A 24,584-nucleotide genomic window follows, 5' to 3' on the forward strand; every position below is an offset into this window, starting at 1 on the left:
AATGACAAGAATGAATCTGGCCAGTAAGATTTCTGAGACCACTCGATGTTGCCAGAACAGATTTTTCCATGCCCATAAGAGAAAATGAAAGGTATGTTTGCTGCTTCAGTTTCCTCTGGAATTACGCTGGTCCTGTCATTTTCTCCAGTGGTTACTTTTTGTGAATCTATAGGGCAAGCTATCATTATGGATTGTTTATTTGGCTCCTCTTCAATCCACAGTCCTGTTAATATTCCTTTCTTGATTTTTCCAAGGGTTGGGGAGAGCCTGGCTTATTTGCAGGAGGCTGCTATTTTTCACTCTTGTTAAATTCTTCCTGCCTTCTCCCCTGTGAAGAGTCACTTCCTGTGCCCACTCTGTTCCCCAGAGACCTTTCTGCTCTTGAATGGAATCTTCTACTGACTGTCTGTGGCCTTGAATTAGAATTGTATTATAAATCGAAGTGAAAGCTGTCCCAGGTGTAACTAGAATTTCAGCTCTCCTAATGCCAAGCCCTGCTACCTCTCCAGTGTCAACAGAGAACCTCTCCTTTTTCAAGATTTTGCAGAACTGAAAATCAGATCTTCCGGATGTAAGAGGGGGAGTGTTTGCACAGTGACAAGAACATGGGGGGGGGGCAGGGATGGAGGGGGTGCATTATTCTTACTCCCTTAGCTCCACCCTTTTCTAACTCCTTCGTGGAAGTGTTGTCTTTACTTTGGGCAGCTTTTAAGACCTCACTGTAGAAACAGTAGCCGGTTGGCTATTGGCTCCAAGGCATTTTCACCCTGTAGCCATCAGATACACTCTCTCCTTTTCCTTCTGTGAAACAAATAGCATGCCACCCTAGAGCAGGCTTTATGATTGCCTGATGGATAGTGTGTGCCTGAAACAAAATATTATTAACAGATGACTTATAAAAATTGTCCTTGCAGTTCCGTGATGGAAAACAACTGTTATTTAAAAACTGAGCCAAAGATGAAACTTTTATTGAATATATACATTTCATAAAAATATACTGAATGTATGTTCAATAAACACATACACATTCAATACAATCAACGCTAGCTATCAAATATTAAATGACTTTTGTCCTTTATTCTAGCACTTTTAATGAGTTCCATGACATCAGCCAAGACTGTTAAGCTCTCTAGGCATCTGTTTCTACATCTGTAAAATATGAGGAACTGAAAAATAATTCGACTCCATTTCTATAGCTCCTCATTCTCTGCTTCTGTGACTCTCATTTCGGTTTGGATACGGAGAGTCTGGGCAATCAAAATCCACATTTGACTCTCAAACCTCAAGCCGGCCAATAGAGTCAACCTTCTCCTCTTAACACACTCTAACGAGAATGACTCAAATACGCCATATGAGCTCATTTTTCACTTACTGTTCCAACTGACCTCATACAGCTTTTATGAGCAATTAAATGACAAGGAGGGAGGAGGCAGAGGAGGAGAATCAAAGGCCTTGGTCCATTCACAAGCTGGATTAGTGAGCTGTGCTGACCTCCCCATGGCTTGTGTACAGCTTCAACTCAAGCAGTCCCACTGGAGATTCTGGACTTCCTCAATGTGATGAGATGCTCTCCTCTATAAGGATGAGGTGGCCAAAGATTGCTTGTAGAAGCACCCCTTTTAGTCATGCTTCTGGTAATGGTGATGACTTGCACAGGGCCATGCTTCCTCTGGCCCTGCCTTCTGATAGGAATGCATGTGAGCGTTTGTGTAAAGACTGGGTGACTGAGTCCCACGAGGAGGTGTCACATCTGTCTCCTGGAGCAGTTTTCATCTATTTGTGCATTGTTCTTGGATAAAGGTAACTGGCTCTTGCACGAACCGAAGAGTTTCTTAGTACCTTGATCTAACTAAGTTGAGTAAAGCGAACTTGTTTGCTACTGGACTGAATAACCTTTCAACTCTGAGAAGGAAACTTCATCAGTATTGCACAAAGAATGATGAAAGTCTATCCATATTAATATCTAGCCTTCAGGGTGAATCACATAAAGCTCTTCTTGACTGAGACAGATCATAAGTTTTCTTATCAGAATCTTATTTTTCTTGTTTCGGAATCGTCAGGAAAAGTAGAATGCATAACCCATGACCTCTGCCATATTGAGAGAGATAGAATAGATGTTTTCCTGGCACATCTTTGTCAAAAGAATAATTTCCCATGTCCAAGGAACCCACAAATTATTCTATTATCAGTATCTTCAAACAGAAAATGTTTCAAGAGGGCTTTTCATCATCTGCTTGTTTTCATGTTCACCTTCATGTGACTTTTTTAACTGAAAAATCGAATTTCATCACTGTAGTGAGTGGAGACAGCCCAAGAGCGCAGAGTTAAAGCTTGCAGTTACCTGGAGAGGCAAAGAGGGCTTGTAGAACCTGGGAACAGCTCAGATTCACTCTCCCAAATCTGCCATGCCCACCATCTAACCCATGAAAGGTTCTAAGCCACCCCAAAATCTTCTTAGAGCTCCAACTTATTTCTTGGATTCCCTTGGTTTCCAGGCCATCACTTATTAGTTATCTGATCTTTAAGAAGCCACTGTGCCTCTGTGATATGAGTTCCAATTTGGAAAATGGAATAATAATTCTGGCTTTACCTGCCCCACAGGACCATCATAAAGATAAAAAAGGATGATGTGCATGATGGACTTTTGAAAAGTAAAATTTATGATACATACACAAAGAAATGGATTCTGGTGATATCAACATTTTGATAGGAAACCCTCCCGGTTCAGTAACTTGAAGAGGATAAAATATATATTTTTTATGCTCAGGAGCTTTTGAGTTCTTTCCCTCTAAAACTCTAAAAACTCGTATACTTTGGTTCTTTTCTCTGTGTCCCAGACTTTCAATAGGCTGACATCACAGCAGAGGTTAAAATAAAGCAAATAGACAGTGGCCTAGATGTGTGTGTGTGTGTGTGTGTGTGTGTGTGTGTGTGTGCGCGCATTGAGAAAACGCACATGTACCTTTGACCCAGCTACTACATATGTTCATACAATTAAAAAAGGAATAATGACTCATTAACCAAACAAGTCCCAGAAAAAAATACTCATTTCATACAATCATAGCGACTTCCTCACTGCTTCCACTTCATTGCTGCTTATGTGAGTAAAAACAACATGCTAAATGGAGACTTTCAGGACCCCATGGGACCAATTAATGCCACGTGACTTCCTCTCTGCCTTCCATGAAAATAACTATATTATAATGGTCTGTGATATTAATATCAGCTTTGGAAAAGTCAGGCAGTGGCTCCATAGGGAAGGAAGTGGCCTGAGCAAGAACTGTGGAATGTGCAGTATTTGACAGACTGGAGGCCACATCTTTTCATAAGCTATATCACATAGTTAACAGAGGTGGGGACACCAAATGGGCTTGTGGGTTAATTAGGGTTAAAAGGCCACCAGGGTAGTCTATCTCTGATCCTGAACTCCAAGAAAATGTGGTTATTGGGGGAAGTTTTAGAAATTCAAGTTCTCAGAAATAAAACCATTTCCAAAGCGTCTCTTCCCTTCCTCCCCCGCCCTGCCAAACTTCTCCAGATTTCTGCCCACCACAGAGGCAGGATGTATTTTGGCAACCTCTGTTTGTGTTGGAGTGTAGACCTGGGATGAAGACTGGTGAGAGTACCTCCCAAGTACGTTGAGTAGTTTGGTGGAATTTTCTAGTGACACCAGATTGCAGGGCAGAACCAAAGGGAATGTGAGGCATAACATTGGTAGGCTTGTTCCAGGGCTCCTTCAAATGCAACTGTAAGAATATCCAAGTCTACATCCCACTCAGGCTCTCTCTTGGTCCAGACTCGCTGCAGCGTCCTGGAGAGGTTCAGTGTTCTTCCTGTGGCCAAATTCTCCTCTCTAGCAAATGGCAGTGGGCCAATTTTCTTGATTGTAGATTGCTGTGGTTCATTAACTCCACTCAAGGGTGGTCCCAAAGCACAGCAGAGAATAAAAACTCCCCTAGGAGTAGATATCTGCTGGTACATCTGGTGAACCAAGAGAGATGGCCTGCGGCAACAACCTAGATCTAATTTTTGGACAGTAGTTAATGATTTGGTCAGATGATCAGAGGATTACAGGAAAAAATACTGGAGAGTTGGTGGTGAAGAACCTTAGGGAAGAAGTTGGATAAACTTAGAATGAGCCCAGAGTATGAGAATATTTGTACCTAATCAGCGTGTTCACCAAAATGCTCCCACTGTGAAGAAATTTTAAGTAATCAGGAGGAAAAAATGACTTTTATTAAAGATGACCACCAGTTGTGGTACTTGATCAATGGACTCATTAACAAAACAGCTCTGGTGGTCGGAATGAACCTAATGACATGAAACTAGTGACAAGGACTTCCTCCCATCATTGTGACCTGACTGGACCTGAGCTGAGACCCCTACTGGCCAGAGTAGCAACCAGTGCTGAGCACTGGGTTGATACTGTTCCCAGGAGGGCCAGTCAACTACCTGATAGAAACTGATATGATTACATTGGACAATTCCATTGTAGCAGGGGAAGAAATTACCCACCAAAATAGTTATTTTGTATTTAGGGTTTTTTCACTGCCCTGTTGTGCTTCTACTAACACTTTCATCAGAGGAACTTACTTAAATTCTTAAACATCATAATAGAATCCCTACTCTAGATTTTTAAAAATTTTATAATCATTGTGATTTTCTTGATATTTATTTTTCAAATCTCTTGAAATAACAGTCAAGGTGACTCCTAACATATGATAATGCCATTCAAATAAACTTTTGAAATAATTTAAACAAACTGACCTATACTAAAATTTTAAATTGTGACTAGGTTGCTCTAAGAAACTCACTTTACAGAGAAAGAATGGGCTGATGACTATAGAATTCACTGGTCTAGCCGTAGTATTGTGCTACTTTCCAGAAGCAACTGACCTTACAGAAAGATGGAATGCTCTTTTGAGGACTCAAATGTGGTACCAGCTGGCTACCAGCTGGTAGACAGTGCTTTGCAAATTTGTGATGCTGTCAGGATGAAGTGTTTACTTTGAATTAATGATGAGTAAATGGCCATTCTTTCTCCCTGTCCTAGAACACACAAATTCAGGAGTTTTGGGGGAAGAATCATGGGGGTACCACTCACAATTACATCTAATGACCAACTATCAAACTTCTGAGTTCTGCCTCTGGGCTCTGCTGGTTTAGTACCCAATGGAGGATTGCTCCCACTAAGAAATCACAGTAATTCGGTGAAATTGGGAGCTGAACCAGCCATTTGGACATTCGGGAATTCTCATGCCACTCAAGGAAGAGGAGGGAGAAGGAGGAAGTTGAATTTTTGGTGGGTTGAGTGATCCTTACTACTAAAAAGAAGGAAAAGACAGATCATGGACACAACTCAAGGGCACCTCTTGTACTATAATGTTGAGTGGTAAAGATGAACAGAAGTCTTGCAAGCTCATACAAGCAGGAAAGACAAAGGCTTAGGTATCTGAAGATTGAAGATTTAGGTTCAGGTTGCTCTTCTGTGTGACTGCTGAGGCCGAGAGAACATGGAAGAGCAGTTAGGGGAAAGCTACAAACACTAGCTACGGTCTGTATGTAGATTCCATTGGTTGTAGTTATAATTACTTTTTAACCTTCAGTTTTAGAAATTCATGATGGAATTAAAACAGGAAGAAGGGGTAATGGTGAGAGAACTTGAGCTGAAAGTGGAGGGAGAAAATAATTAAACTTTGTATTTTCTCTGGAAAAAGGGTATGTTTTTGGTTACATGGAATAGGTTATCTACACTGTGTAGAAATATTTTTGTAAGTGTAAGTTTGGGAGTAAGGATTTATAAGGCCACAAGGCAGTCAAAGAGTCTATATTATAATAGACTCGACTATTTAGAATCTCAATATCCTTTTATTTGTGAGGAATCCCCAAGTAGGTATGCTGGAAGGACCCCACTTTTCAGTAGGGAAGAGAAAGGAGGCAGATATCTCCTCTCTTTGCTCCTGACATCAGTTGTCCATTGGCCTAGACTCGGTCAATCCTATTTAAGGTATCATGCAAGACTTTGATACCTGAGTGGCTGATACCAAGGGGACAAACCAAGGGGGACAGGTAAGAATGAGCCCAGAGTAGGAGAATATTTGTAGACCAAGGGGACAGGTAAGACACTATTTATGATGGCAGGGACAACGGAATTAAGAGGGTCCTGAGGCGGGGTTGGCTGGCGTCTAGGGTAGATGTGGTGAGAATGAAAGGAATAGCACATGCTGAGAGCCGGTGACATTTTAACCTATTGGTTCCAGTGCTGTCATCCTAGCTACATTTCTGGCTTTTTTTTTTTTTTTTAAGATTTATTTATTTATTCATGAAAAATACAGAGAGAGAAGTAGAGACACAGGCAGAGGAGGAAGCAGGCTCCCCACAGGGAGCCTGATGCAGAGCTCGATCCCTGATCCTGGGATCACTCCCCCCACACACACACCCCGCAGAGTGGAAGGCAGACACTCAACTGCTGAGCCACCGAGGCATCCCGCTTCCCATCCATTTTCTTTTTTTTTATAAATTTATTTTTTATCGGTGTTCAATTTGCCAACATATAGAATAACACCCAGTGCTCATCCCATCAAATGCCCCCCTCAGTGCCCGTCACCCAGTCACCCCCACCCCCCGCCCACCTCCCCCCTTCCACCACTCCTTGTTCGTTTTCCAGAGTTAGGAGTCTCGCATGTCCTGTCTCCCTTTCTGATATTTCCCACTCATTTTTTCTCCTTTCCCCTTTATTCCCTTTCACTATTTTTTATATTCCCCAAATGAATGAGACCATAAAATGTTTGTCCTTCTCCGATTGACTTATTTCACTCAGCATAATACCCTCCAGTTCCATTTTCTGACTCAGATTCTCCAGCCTTCATATTGGCTTGGGAGCTTCCAAGATCCTTCCAATAAATTATTTTCCTGCTAAAGATGGCCAGAGTTCATTCTCATCATATGTGCAGTGGTACAATGGCTCAAGGAACTATTCATTCACCTCAGGCTTCTGTGGTCACTCTGATGTTGGCCACTGTTTGGGTGGAAGACCCCTCTCTTCACCAAAGGCTTGTTACTCCCCTGTCTTTCCATGTCACATCTGTCTATACTTCTTTCAGTAGAGAAGACCCTTTCCCTCTGTGAGCATAGCGTAGTTTTTCCTTGGGACTGGACCAGAGGAGGAAACAATCGCTATGAAGTAAGCAAAATAGTCCTTGAAGTTAATTCCAGCTATTTATGGGGATTAATCAGATGAGTTGTGACTACCTGGATTCAAAGTAAGTTCCTTTCTCTTCAAGTTAAAGTTATACTAATTTGCTTCCATTTTTATGCTGTAAACTCACTTCCTGGATCTGGCAATTAACTTCAATATCCTTCAACCTTCTTCCTCCCAGACAGCCTTTTGGGACATTAAAAATATTATCTCCTTGGTGTTTCTTACTCTGCCATATTTAAACTCTCCCTAGATGAAAACAGGGAATTTAGGAGTCTTAGCTGTTGATATATTGTTTCAGATGGACAGAGGTCCACTTAGTGATACAATTTAGCTTAGATCTCTGGATCTGAAAGGGCCCATTGAGAAGAAAGGAAACACAGATTTTTTTTTTTTTTTTTTTTACAGAATGTTTTTAATACAAAAAATGATCTTGCATTCATTTAAATTTTTCATTCAACAAATGTTTTTGGAGAAGCTATTATGCATCAGGTACTACCCTATTCACTGGAGATTTATATATGAACAAACAAAGCGTCTTGCCCTTACTTTGGTGGTGGGGGAGATACAGATGGTAATTGGATAAAAAAAGAATCCATGTTCAATGGAGTGTGACAGGAGCACGTTCACATGTTCAAGAAGCTATGAAATGGCCAGTACCTGCAGAGTGAGCAATAGGGCAAAATTAGATGTAATGGGGAAGTGGAGCGTGAAGGACCTTGAGAACATCGGAAGGATTCAACTTTGGCTTCAGGATGGAAAGCCATTTGAGGATTTCAACCAAGGAAAGACATTATCCAACCTACATTTTTTTTTTTTTACAAGAGCAAGTATAATTTTTTTTTAATTGGAGTAAAATTTACATGCAGTGAAATGACAGATTTTAAGCATACTCTCAGGTTAATCTGCCAGCGCATACATCCCTGTAACTAAAACCTCTGTTAAAATAAAATATATTGTCATCATCCCAGGAAATTTTCTAATTTCCCTTCTCAGTGAATTCTTGCTCCCAGGAAACCACTATTCCAATTTTAATCAAAATAAATTAGTTATATTTGTCTTAGAATTTCATTTAAATAGAATCATATGGTACCTATTCTCATGTGGCTGGCTTCTCCAACTCGGCATAATGCTTTGGAGGGTCCCTCATATACAAATCAGTAGTTCATTTTTTTAAATTGAAGTATAATTGACATTATATTAGTTTCAGGTGCACAACATAATGATTCAGTAATTGTACACATTGTGAAATAATCACCACAATGAGTCTAATTGACATCTATCACCATACATAGTTACAAAATATGTTTTTCTTATGATAAGAACCTTCAAGATTTCCTCTCCTAGCAACATTCAGATACATAATACAGTATTACTGACTATAGTCACCATTGGGTATATTACATCACATGATTTATTTATTTTATAATAGAAGTCTACGCTTTTTGATCCCTTTCACTCATTTACACACCCTCCACTCCCAACAACCACCAATGTGCTCTCCGAATCTATGATCTCTGTTTTATTTTTGCTTTTAGGTTCTACATATGAATGAGATCACACAGCATTTGTCTTTCTTTGTCTGTCTTATTTCACTTAGCATAACGCTCTCAAGGTCCATTCATGTTGTCACAAAATGGCAAGATTTAAATCTTTCTTATGGCCGAATAACATTCATGCACACACATACATACCATATCTTCTGCACCTATTCATTGTTGATGGACACTTGGTTATTTCCATGTCTCAGGTATTGTAATACCTAATAGTGCTACAATGAACATAGGGGTGCATATATATTTTTTTGAATTAGTGTTTTTATTTTTTTCAGATAAATACCTAGAAATAGAATTGCTGAGTCATATGGTAGTTTTCTGTAATTATTTTTTAAAGATTTATTTGTTTATTTGAGGGAGAGAAAGACGGAGGGGCACACAGTGGCCCAGGCAGGGAGAGGGAGAGAGAATCACAAGCAGACTCCTTGCTGAGTGTGGAGCCGGACTCGGAGCTCCATCTCAGGACTCTGAGATCACGATGTAAGCTGAAACCAAGAATCTGACACTTAACTGACCGCACTGCCCAGGTGCCCCTCTGTAATTTTTTGAGAAACCTCCATACTATTTTCCATAACAGCTGCACAATTTACATTCCCAAATTCTTCCTATTCTCACCAATGCTTGTTATTTCTTGTTTGGTTACAACTATCCTAATGGGTGTGAGGTGGTATCTCATTGTGGTTTTGATTTTTCATTTCCCTGATGATTAATGATGTTGAAAGTTTCTTTAATGTACCTGTTGCCCATCTGTATGACTTAGGAAAATGTTTAGCAGTTCATTCTTTTTATTCCCAAATAGCTGTCCATTGTATGACTACATCACAGGTTATTTATCTATTCTACCGTTGATAGTAATTTGGCTTCTTTGTTTGTTTACTTATTTTTTATTTCTTTACTTTTTAAAATATTTTACTTATTTATTCATGAGAGACCCAGAAAGAGAAGCAGGGACATAGGCAGAGGGAGAAGCAGGCTCCCTATGGGGAGCCTGATGGGTGACTCAATCCCAGGACTCTGGGATCACGACCTGAGCCGAAGACAGACACTCAACCACTGGGTCACCCAAGCACCCCTGTTTTGTTTATTTTTGCCATTATTAATAAAGCTGTTGTGACCACTCCTGCCAAGTCTTTTTTTTTCCTATATGGACACATTTTCATTTCTCTTTAATAGACACTTAAAAAGGTAATTTCTGGGTCATAGAGTAAATGTATCTTTAACCTTTTTAGAAGTTGACTAGTAGTTTTTCAAAGAAGCTGTACCATTTTATACTTCCATCAGCAACGTAAGGGAGTCCTGGTTGCTTTACATTCTCTAGAAAATTTGGTGACTGCCAGCTTTTGAAATTTTAGCTGTATCTTACTTTACCTTACTTCTATACAAGTTATAAATCTCACCTTACAATGTTATTAGTTTTGCTTTAACAGGTCAAATTTTTAAAAAGAAGTTATAAGAAGAAAAGAAACATTTTATAGTAAACCACTTATTTATTACTTCTATTACTCTTTATTTTTTTCCTGTGGGTTCTACTTTCTATCTGGTATCATTTATCTTCAGCCTGAAGAAAATTCTTTGGCTTTTCTTATAATACATTCTATCAATTTTTGCTTATTTGAAGATTCCATTGTTTTATTCTCCTTCTTGAAGGATATTTTAATTGGCCATATAATTTGATTCTGTATTGTGGGGTTTTCCCCTTTGGTTATTCTAAAGACAACATTCCATTACCTTCGGGCTGCCATTTTTTCTGAGAAGTTAATGGTCATTTGTGTCACTGTTTCTCTGTATATAATGTATGGGTTTTTTGGCTGCTTTCAGAACTTTTCTCTTTGTCTTTGGTTTTCAGCAGTTTGACTGTGGTGTGCCTACATGTAATATCTCCTTTTTAATTTAGTCTATTTGGGGTTTACTGAGCTTCCATCTATAAGTTGATATTTTGGAATAAATATGAGAAACTCCTAGTTATTACTTCTTCTTTTGGGACTCCAAACACATGCATATTAGACGGTTTTAATTGTTCCATAGATTCTTACGTCTCTTTATTTTTCAATTGTTATTTCTCTATTCTTCTGCCATTTCCAGTCTATTTTTCTGTCATCTGTAGCATCTATTGAATTTTTAATTTGAATTATTATTCTAGCTTAATATTTTTTATTTGATTCTTTATTTTCTAGTTACATCTCTCTTTTTTTTTTTTTTTTTTGACGTATCTCTTTGTTGATACTTCCAATATCTTCATTCATTAAGGTCATATTTTCCTTGACAATATTTTATAATAAGCATTTTAAAGTCCTTGCTATATCCAATATCTGGGCCATCTCAGGATAGGTTTATATTATTTCTTTTTCTTTGATTTGGGTCCCATTTTCCTTTTTCCTTGCATATCTTGATATATCTGATCATGTGCTAAACTTTGTGAATGCTACATTGTAGAGGTTCTGAAGTGCATGGAGTTTTGTTTTAGTAGGAAGTTCAAGGACTAGTTGTTTACAATGAACTTCTAAAGACTTTGTTTTCTGCTTTATTATAGTGGATCTATGGAGAGCCTAAAGTGTTTCCCATCCCCACTCCCCTTTGCTCCCCTAGGGGGAAGCAAGATCCAAATTCCATCTCCCCTCACAATTTTGCCAGAGCCTTGTTTAAAGCATTCTTAGGGCAGATACAGAGTAGGACTTACTCTAGAATATAGTCCTTACTCCTATGGCTTGGCCCTTCCCACATCTCAGGTAGTTTCTCCAACATTTCCAAGTACTACGCAGGCCCCGGCATTAGCCAAGGACTTGCAGTTTTCCTCATCTGGGCTTTTGAACAGTGCCTTCCTCCCTGGTTACCCATCCTTTAGATTCTAGTTGCTTCATTATCCTCAACTCTGATGTATATACTAAGTCAGTTCAGGTCAATGTACTAAGATTGTGAACTTATTCTTGGTACAATTCTTATTTTCTTCAGGAATCACAAGTGTTTCATTGCCTGTCATCCAACGCCTGATAACGATATTTCGAAATATACGATAACATATATTTCTCTGGTTCTATTGTTGTTTATTGTGTGAGGGCTAGTATGGTACCACTTACTTTGTCCTGGACAGAAGCAAAGGAATTCCCTCTTTAAGCTAATTTCCCCACTTCCCCTCTATGGTTTTAACATATTTGGTGTGTGAACCACACTGTCTTAGGTACTGGTTCTGTGCCTAGACAAGCTAGCCTCTCCTTTTCCTCCAGGAAATTTTATTCTGTAAGCCTTTTAACTGTTCTTTGTTACCAGACCTTTATTGGGATTATCTTCGCCCACCCAAACTCATCTTCCAAGCTGAAAATCCTGGTGTTGGAGCTGTGGGTTTCTGGTCCCTTTCCTCTCAGAATGTCCTGGGCTTCTCATGCAAATCAGCCTGTCTTCTCTTCCTCTGGCCTCTTCCCTACTCTGTATAGCAAACAAGCAGTACAAAAACAACAAAAGGTCCTATTAAATACTAATTCCAGGACAACAGATGCTTGGTTGCTGTATGTCAACATGCCTAAAAGGGCTGCTCATGACCACTCTCTAACTTAAGCAAGCTCAAGCAAGACAAAACAAAACAAATTCCAGTAAACTTTGGCAAATAGTCAAATCGTTAAGGAATCTACTCCAGCTCACACAGTAGCCAGGGACAGAATTAGCTATAATACTGCCTGTCAAACTCACTGAGGATGCTTTTCCATTCCATATGCTTAGCAACAATCTATAATTCTTAGGTGGACTCGTCACCCAACAGGGTTCATTCAGTAGGACTGAGAAAGAGTTATACTTTGGTTGTGGTGGTGATGGTGGTGCGTGTGGGTGTGTGTGGGTGTGTGTGGGTGTGTGTGGTGGCAGGCAGGGTGCGGTCGTGGGTGGCACAGGAAGAGCAAGGTCTCTGGACAGGGCGCTGCTGTGGGCAGACAGGAAATGGAGCAGGAGCTCTCAGTACCTGGGGATGGCAGAAGGGTGCTATCCGCGGGGTCCTGTCTGGTTCTTTCTAATAACTCGAAAATAGTTTCAATGAGCATTCCTTGATTTAGGGGCAGTCGCTTTCTGGCTCTCCAGTGGTTTTCACATTAAGGGCATCCCTGATGATATCTACGTCCCTGATCCTCTGTGCAAAAGGGTATTTTCCTCCAGACTTGAGCTCTTGATCATGTTGGCAGAAAATTGAAACTCAGACTGAAAAGGAGACATGCCTGGGCTCTGCAGCCTCTGAAGGATCTCTCTGTCCCCTCATTTCCCCAGGTCCTGTTGGGCAAGTGGCGGAGGGGTGGGGGAGGAGGCCGCTTCTTGCCTCTATTTCCTCCTTCCCTCTCCAAAGATACTCAGGGCCCACCCCCAGGTGATGCCGTCTCCCCGGAGAAACAGAATGCACCCAGGCAGCCCTAAGGGAGGGGAGCTCCCGCCCCTCCCACCCCCCCACCCCCCACCCCCCAGTCCAGCGGGGCTGTGCTGCAGCCACATTCAGCAAAACCTATGGGGAGCTCCCCGGCAGGGCGGCTTTGATGATTTCTTCAGACACATGGAGCAGACTGACAAATTGACTTTCAAGTGAAAGGTCAGTGCCGAGAACCGAAGGGATGGAGCATCTGGATTCACAATTAAAACGCCCGCAGAGCGGGGTTTGCAGCTCCGGCGTCTCGGTGTGTAGGAGGGTGCTGTCGGAGGGGCTCGTCTGGCAGCCCAGGCCCACCCCGACCTCGGATGGGAGAAATAAAAATTCCTCTTGGTGGCTCGGGGCGCAGCCGGGAGGCCGCGGGGTGCGTGCAGGGAGCTCCCGCTCCTCGGCCCCAGTGCAAACGGCCTTCTTGCAAACTCGGGTCTGGCCCAGCCGGGTCTGTGGGCGGGCGTGAGGGGCTCCTGGTCATGCCTGTGCCCGCCAGTCTGTAGCTCCGGGTTAAAGAACCCTGATGATGGCCCTTGGAAAGCCGTTCCATCCACAGGGTTCCATCCCTGATCTGCTCCGTGACCTTGGGCTGCGCCCCGACACCTGCTGTCCAGCATCGCAGGAGGCTGGGTCCCTCCCCCGCTCCTCTTGCTCCTAAGAACATTGGTTCTGTCTCCAGCTCCCCAAGCGGTTCCATACCCAGAGATATGATGAAAGAAAACAGGATATTCCTAAGAAGTGCCCCCCCTCCCCCAGGCTGCGGACCTCGGAATGTGCTGTGTAGTTTGGGGGGCCTCAGAAAACCTCGAGTTGGGGTTGCTCTGGGTGCTTTCTCTGCCCACCACTGGCTTTTGAGTTTTTACTGATATAATTAAGCAGGTAGATGGTAAAACCCTGTAATGACACCATTCATTATGGGATGTTTACTCCCCCCCCCCCCCCCCCCCCCCCCCCCCCCCCCCCCGCTTTGCAGCAGTGAGCCCCCCCAGGAGGTCTTTAAAACCTCTGTTGAATGATGGGACACAGACCCTTTTGGCCCTGGAGGTTCTGCCGGTCCTGCTACCTCACACAGGCCCAGCAGGTGGTTCCACTTTGGGGGGCACTTAGGAAGGGATATTTATAGCTTACTCTTCTCCCTCCTCCTCCTCCTTCTCCTCCCTCCTCCTCCCAAGAAGCGGTCAAGATAATGAAATTAAGCTTGGAGTAGAAAGTGTTGAAGAATGTTGCTAGGAAGAGAGAGAAACTGGGCATAGAGCTCAGAAGGTCTTGACCTGGAAAAACAAAAGAAAACAGAAACAGTGTTTTCTGATAAGAACAACAGAGGATTGAGCCCCTGGCTGCACTGGTTGGAAACCAAGGCACCTTTTGCTTTAATAATGCATGCTCAGGACACCTGGATGGTTCAGTGTTTGGCTCAGGGTGTGATCCTGGGGTCCTGGGATCCAGTCCCACATCGGGCTCCCCTCAGGGAGCCTGCTTCTCCCTCTGCCTGTGTCTCTGGCTTTCTCTCTGTGTCATCAATCAATCAATCAATCAATCAATTAATCAATCTTTAAAAAAAATAATGCAGGCTCTGGAGCTATTCTGCTGGGGGTAAATCCTTCTTCTGTGACCTCCTAGCTGTGTGACCTTGGGCATGTTATTTAACTTCTCTGTATCTCAATTTCTTTTTTTTGAAAACTGAGGATAATAATAATGGTATCTATCTCAGAGCTGTGGCAAAGGTAAAATTATTTAATATGGATGAAATGCTTAGAACAATCTCTAGCACATAGTGACTCTTGGCAAATATCATTAATTTTCTGTAGGGTAATTCACTGTCCTTTTGTTACCTTCCTCCTCCACTGCTGCTTTCAGGGAAACATATTTGAGCTTTACAGTAACCTATAGGAGGGGAGCAGTGCAAGTGAAATTATTATCATCTTTTTTTTTCAAATATTTTATTATCTATTTATGAGAGACAGAAAGAGAGAGAGGCAGAGACATAGGCAGAGGGAGAAGCAGGCTCCCCATGGGGAGGCCGATGTGGGACTCACCCCAGGATCTTGGGATGCCCTGAGCCAAAGGCAGACACTCTACCACTGAGCCATCTGGGTGTCCCAAGGTCCTGATTCTTACCTACATTTTCTCTTGTATTTCTCCTATTCACTTTTAGCACTCATTTCATTTCCTTTAAAGCAAAAAAAAAAGTTATATTTATGTACAGCAAATATTTGTGGGATACCTACTATATTCTAGAAATTGTTCTGAGTACTTGGGATGTAAGTTGAATAAGATGTATTCAGTTCTTGCTCTCATGGAGATTCCAACTTCATGCTTTCTCATCTCCTCTGTTAGAATCTCTCTTAGCAGTTCTGATCTATCTTTATATCCACCAAAGTAGCACAAAAGATCAGTAAGTATTCAAATCCTGGTTGATAAAATACTTAATAGCAAATATTTGAGTACTTGCTAATGTTAGACATCGTTAGTCGTTTTACGTTATCTTGCTAATTCTATAATAACAATCCTATGAGATGGGTATTTTTATTATTTTTACTTTATGAATTAAAAAACCCATATGAGGGGTCCTGGGTGGCTCAGTGGTTGAGCCTCTGCCTTTGGCTCAGGTCATGATCCGGGATCAAGTCCCACATCGGGCTCCTGGCAGGGAGTCTGTTCTCCCTCTGCCTATGTCTCTGCCTCTCTCTGTGTCTCTTATGAATAAATGAATAAAATCTTTTAGAAGAAGAAAAACCCATATGAGAGACCTGCTTCAGTTCACTCCGATAGTAAGTTAGTGCTAGGATGTGGCCCAGCCTGGCTTCACTTGAAATATGATGCTTTTTGACTTTGGAAGAAGCTGAAATAGATAAGCTCTGTTAAATTATCTGAGTAGATGGGCAAATTGAATCTCAACATTGTTAAACAAGCTGAACGTTGCATATATACACACTACCCTCTGGCCTTTTTCAGTTGACCCTTTTTGTACTCCCTCAAAGAATGAAATTTCCTACTTGGACTAGGGCATTGCCTGCAAGGCATCCCTGTTTCCCTGGCATCCATGTTTAGCGGTAAATTTATGCTTGCTTGCATCCTGTTGGCAAGGAAGCAGCAAACTAAATGCTGCGCCACAACCCCAGGAAATAGAAACATCGGTCATTCTGCTTGCCACTCTGCTTGAAACATAGGGGCCTATTTTTAGACATATGTAGAGCAAGGAAATAATTAAACAGTAGCTTGCCTAGTGACTAAGTTATAGGCCTGCATTCTGTGAAGACAACACCAATTTGAAAATATTTATTTTATTTGACTACCAACTGGTTCATTTTGGTCCCAGCCAATAGGGAATCAAGTACACAGAACTTGTTTTGGTGTCTTTACCGGAGAGATGAGCAATCTTTATTTCTAAATCTGAGTTTTATGGTGGGCTTGGAAAATCAGTCACTCTTCAGGATGCATTTAAGGCTTACTTTTATAGTGAAAAACTGGAAATATGATCCCTGTTTCTATCTCTTTGTTGTGCAACAGGGCATGGCTCAGGAATTTGTTAGTAAGTCTTTGTTATGGAAGGAGTGACTGCTGGCAAATTACTAAAATGAATTTTCATGCATGGTTTGTAGATTTCACATTATTTTAGAGTCACTCATTTACATATTTAAAATTAGCAATAGTAATTAAAAACATTCTTTATGTAAAGAAACAAAGAGTGGCCATCAGAGTTGTCAGTAAAAATATTTTAATTAATTAATTCTGTCAGTAAGTGGTATTAGGCATCTAGCTGGCACAGAGTTGAACACAAATATTACCTCTAACTATATAAAAAAGTCACTCATTAATGCATGATGGTAGATACTCTGTGTTAAAATTCATACATGTCAGGCTGCTCTGGTGATATTTTGAATTAACAATCAAATTGGGAAAATTATGGATAACTTCCAGTTTTTAGACATAATTTGCATAAATTTTGGAATGAAATGTCTCTTTTGGAAACACCTGGAAATAAAAATTAAAATGTAATAATCATAACATTAAGTCTATATAAAAGTTTGCAAGAAGGAAAGGACATTTTGTAGGGAAAAAAGATATAATGGAAACAACTAGCAAAGAGACAGTAAGCATGTGAGCTGTCACTCTAGTTACTTGTGTTGTGGAGAGGAGTTTGCTCTTCAAGATTTAAGAGCCCGGGTTTTAATATTTGTGAGGGAACAAACACACATACACCAATAACAACAAACCCAAAAATGTCTCCTTTGAAGAAAACGTGTACTTGTGTTCACACAGGATTACAGTTCAATATTTGTACTACCAGTGTGGCCCAGGGATACCCAGACTATGACATAACCATAGTCTGATAACATACCTGGATTGTCTAGCAGAAGGTAAAATACCTCTTTGGATGGACAAGCTCTTGATCTAGGCTATAAAAGTTATCCATAATTCTTACTGAAGATCAGTTCATAATCTAAATTTACAAAACACAATCCACCATACACAAGAATCATATAAAGAAAATTAGAAGGATTAGGCTGCCAAGATACTTAAATAACAAAACTGTCTTCAAGAGATAATAAAATAAATGTCTTAGATGATAAAAGACATTTAAAAAAGGATTGAAAATCATTGAAGCATTATCAAAATAGATTCTGAAAAAGAACCAAATAAAACTCCCAGAAACTAAAAAACATCATAAAAAACTAGTAGATGGTACCCCAGATTAGATATAACTGATGAGGGAATGAAGAAATTAAAAGGTAGATGTGAAGGAATTACCCAGAGGCAGTCTAGAGATTTAAAAAAAATGGAATTGGAAAAGAAAAAAAAAATATATATATATATTTACAGGTGAAGAGACTTAAGGATCATATGAAAAATTTCAACATCACGCAGGAGAGGCAATGTTTTAAAAGATAAGGCAAGAATGTTCCATTGCCGGTAAAAGACATAAATCTTCCAAGCAAAAGAATGAAAAGAAATCTCACATAACTGTCATGGGTAAACTTTAGGGAAGATCTTTAAGTCAGCTGCAACAAAAAAGGTAGATTTTCCAGAAAAGTAGAACAATTGGACAGGCATTTGATTCTTCATCAACATCAACAGAAGCCAGGGCGGGTGGTGGGGGAGACCCTACTGTTTAGAACTGTACAGACTGCTTAATTTTCATTCAAGCTGTGAAGATAAAATAAAGACATTTTAGATATAGGTGCTGGTGGCATATGAAGGGGGTGTTTGTGGAAGGAGATAATTTTCATAGTGTTGGAGAGGAGAGTGAGAATAGAGCCTTTATAGGTGGAATTATACAACATCCAAAATTGCCCTACATCTCAGGTGATGTGTCTCTAGGCAAAATCTGAACGAAGAATATTGACAAAAAAATTAAACAATGCTTTGTTATTAGCTGGAGCTTCATCCTGAAACTCCAGGGCAAAGCTGTAGCTGAAAAATTAGGCCAGATGAGGGGTGCCTGGGTGGCTCAGTTGGCTAAATGTTTGCCTTCAGCTCAGTGGGGAGTCTGCTTCTTCCTCTTCCTCTGCTGCTCCCCCTGCTTGCTCTCTCTCTCTCATTCTCTCTCTCTCTAGTAAATAAATAAAATATTTTTTTTAAAAGAAAAATTAGGCCAGGTGAGAGGTTCTTTTTATTTAATGCTAACTAGTCCAAAATAATATCGAACCAGAGCAGTCGAACCTGTTCACTTTATCTTACCTTCCTTGAATGTCCATGCCTGAATTATTTCTCTTTTTCTTTCTCTTTCTTTTTTTTTTTAATTGAAAAGCCAATCATAATAAACACAAGCAGCTCCAGAGAGACAGATGTGAGACACAACATACCTGTGCCATTGCCTCATTTCGAGCTCACCTGGGTCACTCTTCCAAGGTATAGGAGAGTAGAGTGCCTTACCCATTAGGTTCTGCAAAAGTTGAAGGACAAGCACAGTGGGGAGAGGAGCTATGATGGATTTGTTGAGTTATAAGATGGATGGATCTGATTTGAGAAGTCTTCTTAGGCTTTCATTTAAACCATAGCATGGATTTTATTGCCTGTGACTATCACCGTGTCTAGTACAGAGCAAGTACTCAGGAAATATTTGTTGAATTAATGAATTAAAGAAAATGAATGGAAAAGACAAGTAATTGAGGGTTAGAGGGTTCTTTGGGATAAAGGGAAAGACTTCTTACATCTTCTGACAATTTCATAAGGAATCTTTATATTTCCCATTATGTAGCAGAAATCTTCCTGGTGAGATTTTTGCTAAATTTTATTTTTTTCCACAGCTGGACTCTGGGTAAAACATCTAAAAATGTGTACTGTTGCTCAGAGAGAGAGGCTAAGTAAATACAAGGGGTTGTTTCTATGCAGTGGTAGAGTTCTGAGGGACCACAGGAGCTGTAGACACAAATAGATTAATTAAAGGCTTTAGGCCTCATCATGAAGGCCTTGAACTTCGCATGAGAGTTGTAGCCAAAGTAGTTTCCAAAGGGTGGGACTCAGTGACTCTTTCACCTCAATATTAAGGAGTATCAACTCCTACAGTTTACAGCTGCTACAGCAACTGGATGCATTTCAAGGAAGAATGACTCATTTTAGAATCCTTGTAAGCAAAGAGACTTACATTAATACAAGCAATAATTTGATGGAATTTGTGGTTTTTAAATATCACCAAGCTTTTTGATAGACATAAAATGCAAGTGTTAGAGGGAATAATGATAACAATCTAGCCAAATTTCAATTAGCGACATTAAGATTATAAATTTCCCCCAAAGTAATTTATGTTTGGCTTTGGTAGACACTATGTGATATTGTCTTTGTTTTTGCAGCAACAGATTTATCTACCCAATCATGTTTGGCTTACTCAATTATTGAAATGATTTTTGCATTGCCTGAACACTCCAAGGAAAAGGAAGGAAGCCCAGAAGACATTTACTGGCAATTAGAAATCAACATAGAGTACTCATTTGTACATAGCATTAAGATTTTCAAAGCACTTTGAAATTTATCTCATTTTATTTTTATAGTAACACTGAGCAGACAAGGATGTCAAACTGGTAGTTGGGGATGCTTTACCTCATAAAGCCCCATTAGTCTCCAATCAATTCCTAAATAAATAACTTTTTTTTAAAGATTTTATTTTATTTATTCATGAGAGACACACACAGAGAGGGAGAGAGGCAGAGACACAGGCAGAGGGAGAAGCAGTCTCCATGCAGGGAACCCGACATGGGACTTGATCCTGGGTCTCCAGGATCACACCCCAGGCTGAAGGCAGCGCTGAACTGCTGAGCCACTGGGGCTGCCCATAAATAACTTTTCTAAGACAGTATATTTGTTGTCCAAATGCAGCTTCAGGACAAAATCTTCTAGCTCGCTCTTTCCAACTGGATCAACACTTCATCCCTCTGGTAATTGATTGCATTAATGACCCCAAATCTTCATCCTTCTCCTATCCATAACATTTGTAGCGGGACTTTGCAACTCCTCCCATCAAGGAGGGGTATTATTTTACCATCCCTCGATTCTGAATTTGACCGCGCAACTTTCTTCAGTAGTTTTGATGCAAGCAGAGAATTGAAATATGTCTGCAGGTTACTGCTAATGCTCTTGCTCTTCTAATGTTATAGGAAAATGTCTAGACTAACCTTCTGTAGAATGAGGCATTAGGTGAAGAGTCTGCTCACCTTATCCCAGGAAAAATGCCAGGAATTCAGAAAGGAAGGAAGGAAGGAAGGGAGGGAGGGAGGCAGGGAGGGAGGAGGAATGAACAGATTCTGTTACTGAGACCTAAGCAATGTTAATATTTTGGAAAACAGCCTTCCCCATATCTTTAATGTGTATAAATGTATTTGCATGTAGGATATAAATCAGAAGTTCTGTAATATGCTTTTTTTGGTAAGTATGCTATAAACATCTTTCCAGATGAATAGAGCTCAACATCATCATTTTTAATAGTTATAAAAGCCCAATGTAATTATTACTATAATTTATTAAGCCACTTTCTTATTTGGTAGATTGCAAAATGGGCACAATTTTCTCTCTCCCTATATCCATGCTCCTTTGCTGTGTGACTTTGTTGCTCCTGCCATGAAGAGGTAGGGTCAATTGCTCCATCTTTTGAATCTGGGCTGGCTTCATGACTTGCTTTGGCTGAAAGAATAAAATAGAAATGATATTTTGCAAGATCAGGCCCCAGGTCTCAAGAGGCTTTGCATACTTCTGTTTGTTCTTTTGGAATCCTGTCAAACTGCCATGTAAACAAGGCTAGTTGACAGCTAACTACATGCACAGGAGTGAGGTCAGCCTAAACCAGAAGAACCACCTAGCGAAGCCCTACCCAAAGAGCCAACTCACATCTCATTAGCTTGACAGATGGTTACTGTTGACATCACCAAGCTTTGAGGTGTTTTTTTTTTTTAAGATTTTATTTATTTCTTCATGAGAGACACACACAGAGAGAGAGAGAGAGAGAGAGAGAGGCAGAGACACAGGCAGAGGGAGAAGTAGGCTCCCTGTGGGTAGCCCGATGCAGGACACCATAGCAGGACTCCAGGATCACGCCCTGGAACAAAGGCAGGTGGTCAACCACTGACCCACCCAGGCATCCCAAGGTGGTTTGTTTTTATAGCAAATTGATAATCCATGCACCTATAGATAAGATTTTAGATTGTTTCTAATTTTTCTTTGTTATATACACTGCTTTGGTGAAAAACATATAGATAAATCTTCACATAGCTGTCAGAGTATTTCCTTGATATAACTGCCTAGGGGTGAGACCTCTGTGTGAAAGGGAATGCTCATTTTAAGTTATAACCCACGTAGTGATATTCCTCCCTGGAAAGTATGATTAATTTATGCTTTAATCTAACATGTATAAGACTATCCACCATCGTGGGGGTGGAGGCAGGGATTCCTATAGATCGAATGGTCAAGAAAGTCTTTTTGGGAGAGTTGACATTAGAGCAGAGGACTGGGGCAGTGGGCCATGTCTGGGGAAAGAATGGTACAGGCAAGAAAAAAGCAAATATGGAGACAAAGACTGGAGGGTGTACAAGGTGTTGGCTAGTGTGCCTGGGGCTGAACAAAGGAGGCCCAGAGCTTAGGATGCAGAGACGTAGGGGCCAAATCAAGTAGAGCCCCCTAGGCTGTGATGAGCAGCATTTCATATTTTATTCTGGGTCTGATGTGGTGCCGTGGGAACATTACCTGGCAGGGGAGTGGCATCGTCATCATTAACATCAGTAGCAGCAGGCAGCACCTTGCTCATCACTGATACTTGGTAAGGTTTGCTCTGTGCTGGATGTTGTTCTAAGCATGTTCCATGTATTAATTCATTTAATCCAACCAGTGCAAGACTTAGATGCCACTACTATCCTCCTGATTTTACCAATGACCTAACTGAAGCACGAAACGATTAGATGAATTGCTCAAGCTGAACCAGGATTCAAACCGAGGCAGGCAGTCTCCACATCCCTAAAATTATGTGATTTATGTTTTTGAATGATGCTTCTTATGAAAAGAATTGCCTATAGCAGGGCAAAGGTGAAAACTCCCACATTCCAGGCTACTGCAGGAGCCTGGAAGGGCAAGTTTTTGGACTTGTTGGTAGCTGTAAAGGTGATGAGAGGTGGCACATAGAGGGGTTTGCTGGTAGATTCTCAATGATACTTTAATTGTGTAAAAAATCATAGCTAATTAGATTGGTAAAAAATGATGTGTCTCTGGCATTTTATTTGAGTTTAATTAATAGTGAGGTTTAGTATTTTTCTTAATTATATTTTATGTTAATTGCTTATATTCTTGTATATTCTCATATTCTTCTATATATTCTTCATACATTTTTGTATTGAGAGATTGTCCTTTATTGATTTCTGAGAACTCTTTGTATATTAAACACATTAAAATATTTTTACAAATTTTATTTTCTAACATAAATAATAATACATAAATAATAAAAAAACAATATTCTTACGTATTTCCCAGTTTGTTGTTGGTATTTTGACTTTGTTGGTTTCTTGTTTTACACAATCTCTTATCTTATTTTTATGTAGCCAAATTGTACTATGTTTTTATGGTTTCTGAATTTTCTGTCATGCTTGGGATACTTTTCTCCATCTCAAAATGATAAAAGCACTCAGCCATATTTTCCTGGTGTTTTTACGTTTGCATTTTTTTACACTTAAATATTTGATTCATTTAAAATTTATATTGGAATCAAGAGTGCGTTGGGATGTGGCTTCATTTATTTTATAAACTACTAACAGATTGTTCTGAGGTTATTTTAAGCATACATCATCTTTTGTGCACTGATTTGAAATCCCACGCGTGATAGACACTACATCAACGTATTTTCTTGATGCTCTTTATGTATTCGGTTCCATGCCTACCTTAAAATCAGGCTGGTTTAATGCCGGTCTCTTTATACTTAATTTTAATGTCTGTGAGGGTAAGTAACCCTCCCTCCTCCAACTCATCTTCTCCTTCAGAAATTTTCCTAGCTCTTTCTGCTGGTTCATCCTTTCAGTTGAGTTTTAGAGTGATTTTTCAAGTTCAAACATTTTGTTGCCGTTCTGATTGGGATTTTAGAATTCTAAATTTTTGGCAGATCTTTAGGAAGACTGACATCTTTAAAAATTAAATGGGAGCAGTACCTGAAAGGGGTGGATATTCTGCTAGAATCCAGTGTTACTATAACTCTGAACATGTTGCATTTGGGAGGGTTTCCTTATTGTCATTTTGATTTCCCTTTACTCTCTCCTGCACCTCCCACCCCCAACCTTGAGAAACCGAATTGCCTCCATCACAGAAGGGATTGCCAGGAAATTTCTGTTGCATTTGAGCTTTCTTCTTTTATTTGCTCCATTTTGACTCACTCCCCAGAGCCGAGGCATTGTTACTCATCAGCTCCAAACCGTAGTTTCCAGAAGGGCAGTGTGTGTGTACGAAACACCAGATTGGCACTGCACGCCTGTATGGTTCCAGCCCACTGCCTGACCGTTGAGTCCATGAGCGAGCCGCCGGGCAAGTTCCCCCACCACCACGCTCGAACTTACTGCACGTTAGCGCACTTTTGTTTTACAACACGGTTTCCAAGTTTATGGCCTTCTTGCTTCGGACGCTTGTTCCAATTGCATCTAATATTTCATCAAATATGGTAAAGAAACCATGAGAAAGAATTGATGCTCCTTATGAGCCGTCTGAAGCAGACACCACCGGATTGCTGTAAAATGGTTTTCCTTTTTAGCCCTTCTGACTTGTAATATGTTTCTGAGGCCAAATTCTTTCGGGAGACATTATGACTATTTAAGGTCTCCAAACTTTATGCTTCGGTACAAAAGGCCTAAGGGTGAAGATTTTAAATGGATGAAGTGGAGAAATTTGCACTTCCTTAAGCAAACATATAGCATTTCCTTCCATGTGTCAGAAATGAAAACAAAAAATACAAACTAATTTGTCATGAAATTTTCCCTTTTAT

Source organism: Canis lupus, chromosome 38, assembly GCF_003254725.2.
Source record: "Canis lupus dingo isolate Sandy chromosome 38, ASM325472v2, whole genome shotgun sequence".
Classification (NCBI taxonomy): domain Eukaryota; kingdom Metazoa; phylum Chordata; class Mammalia; order Carnivora; family Canidae; genus Canis; species Canis lupus.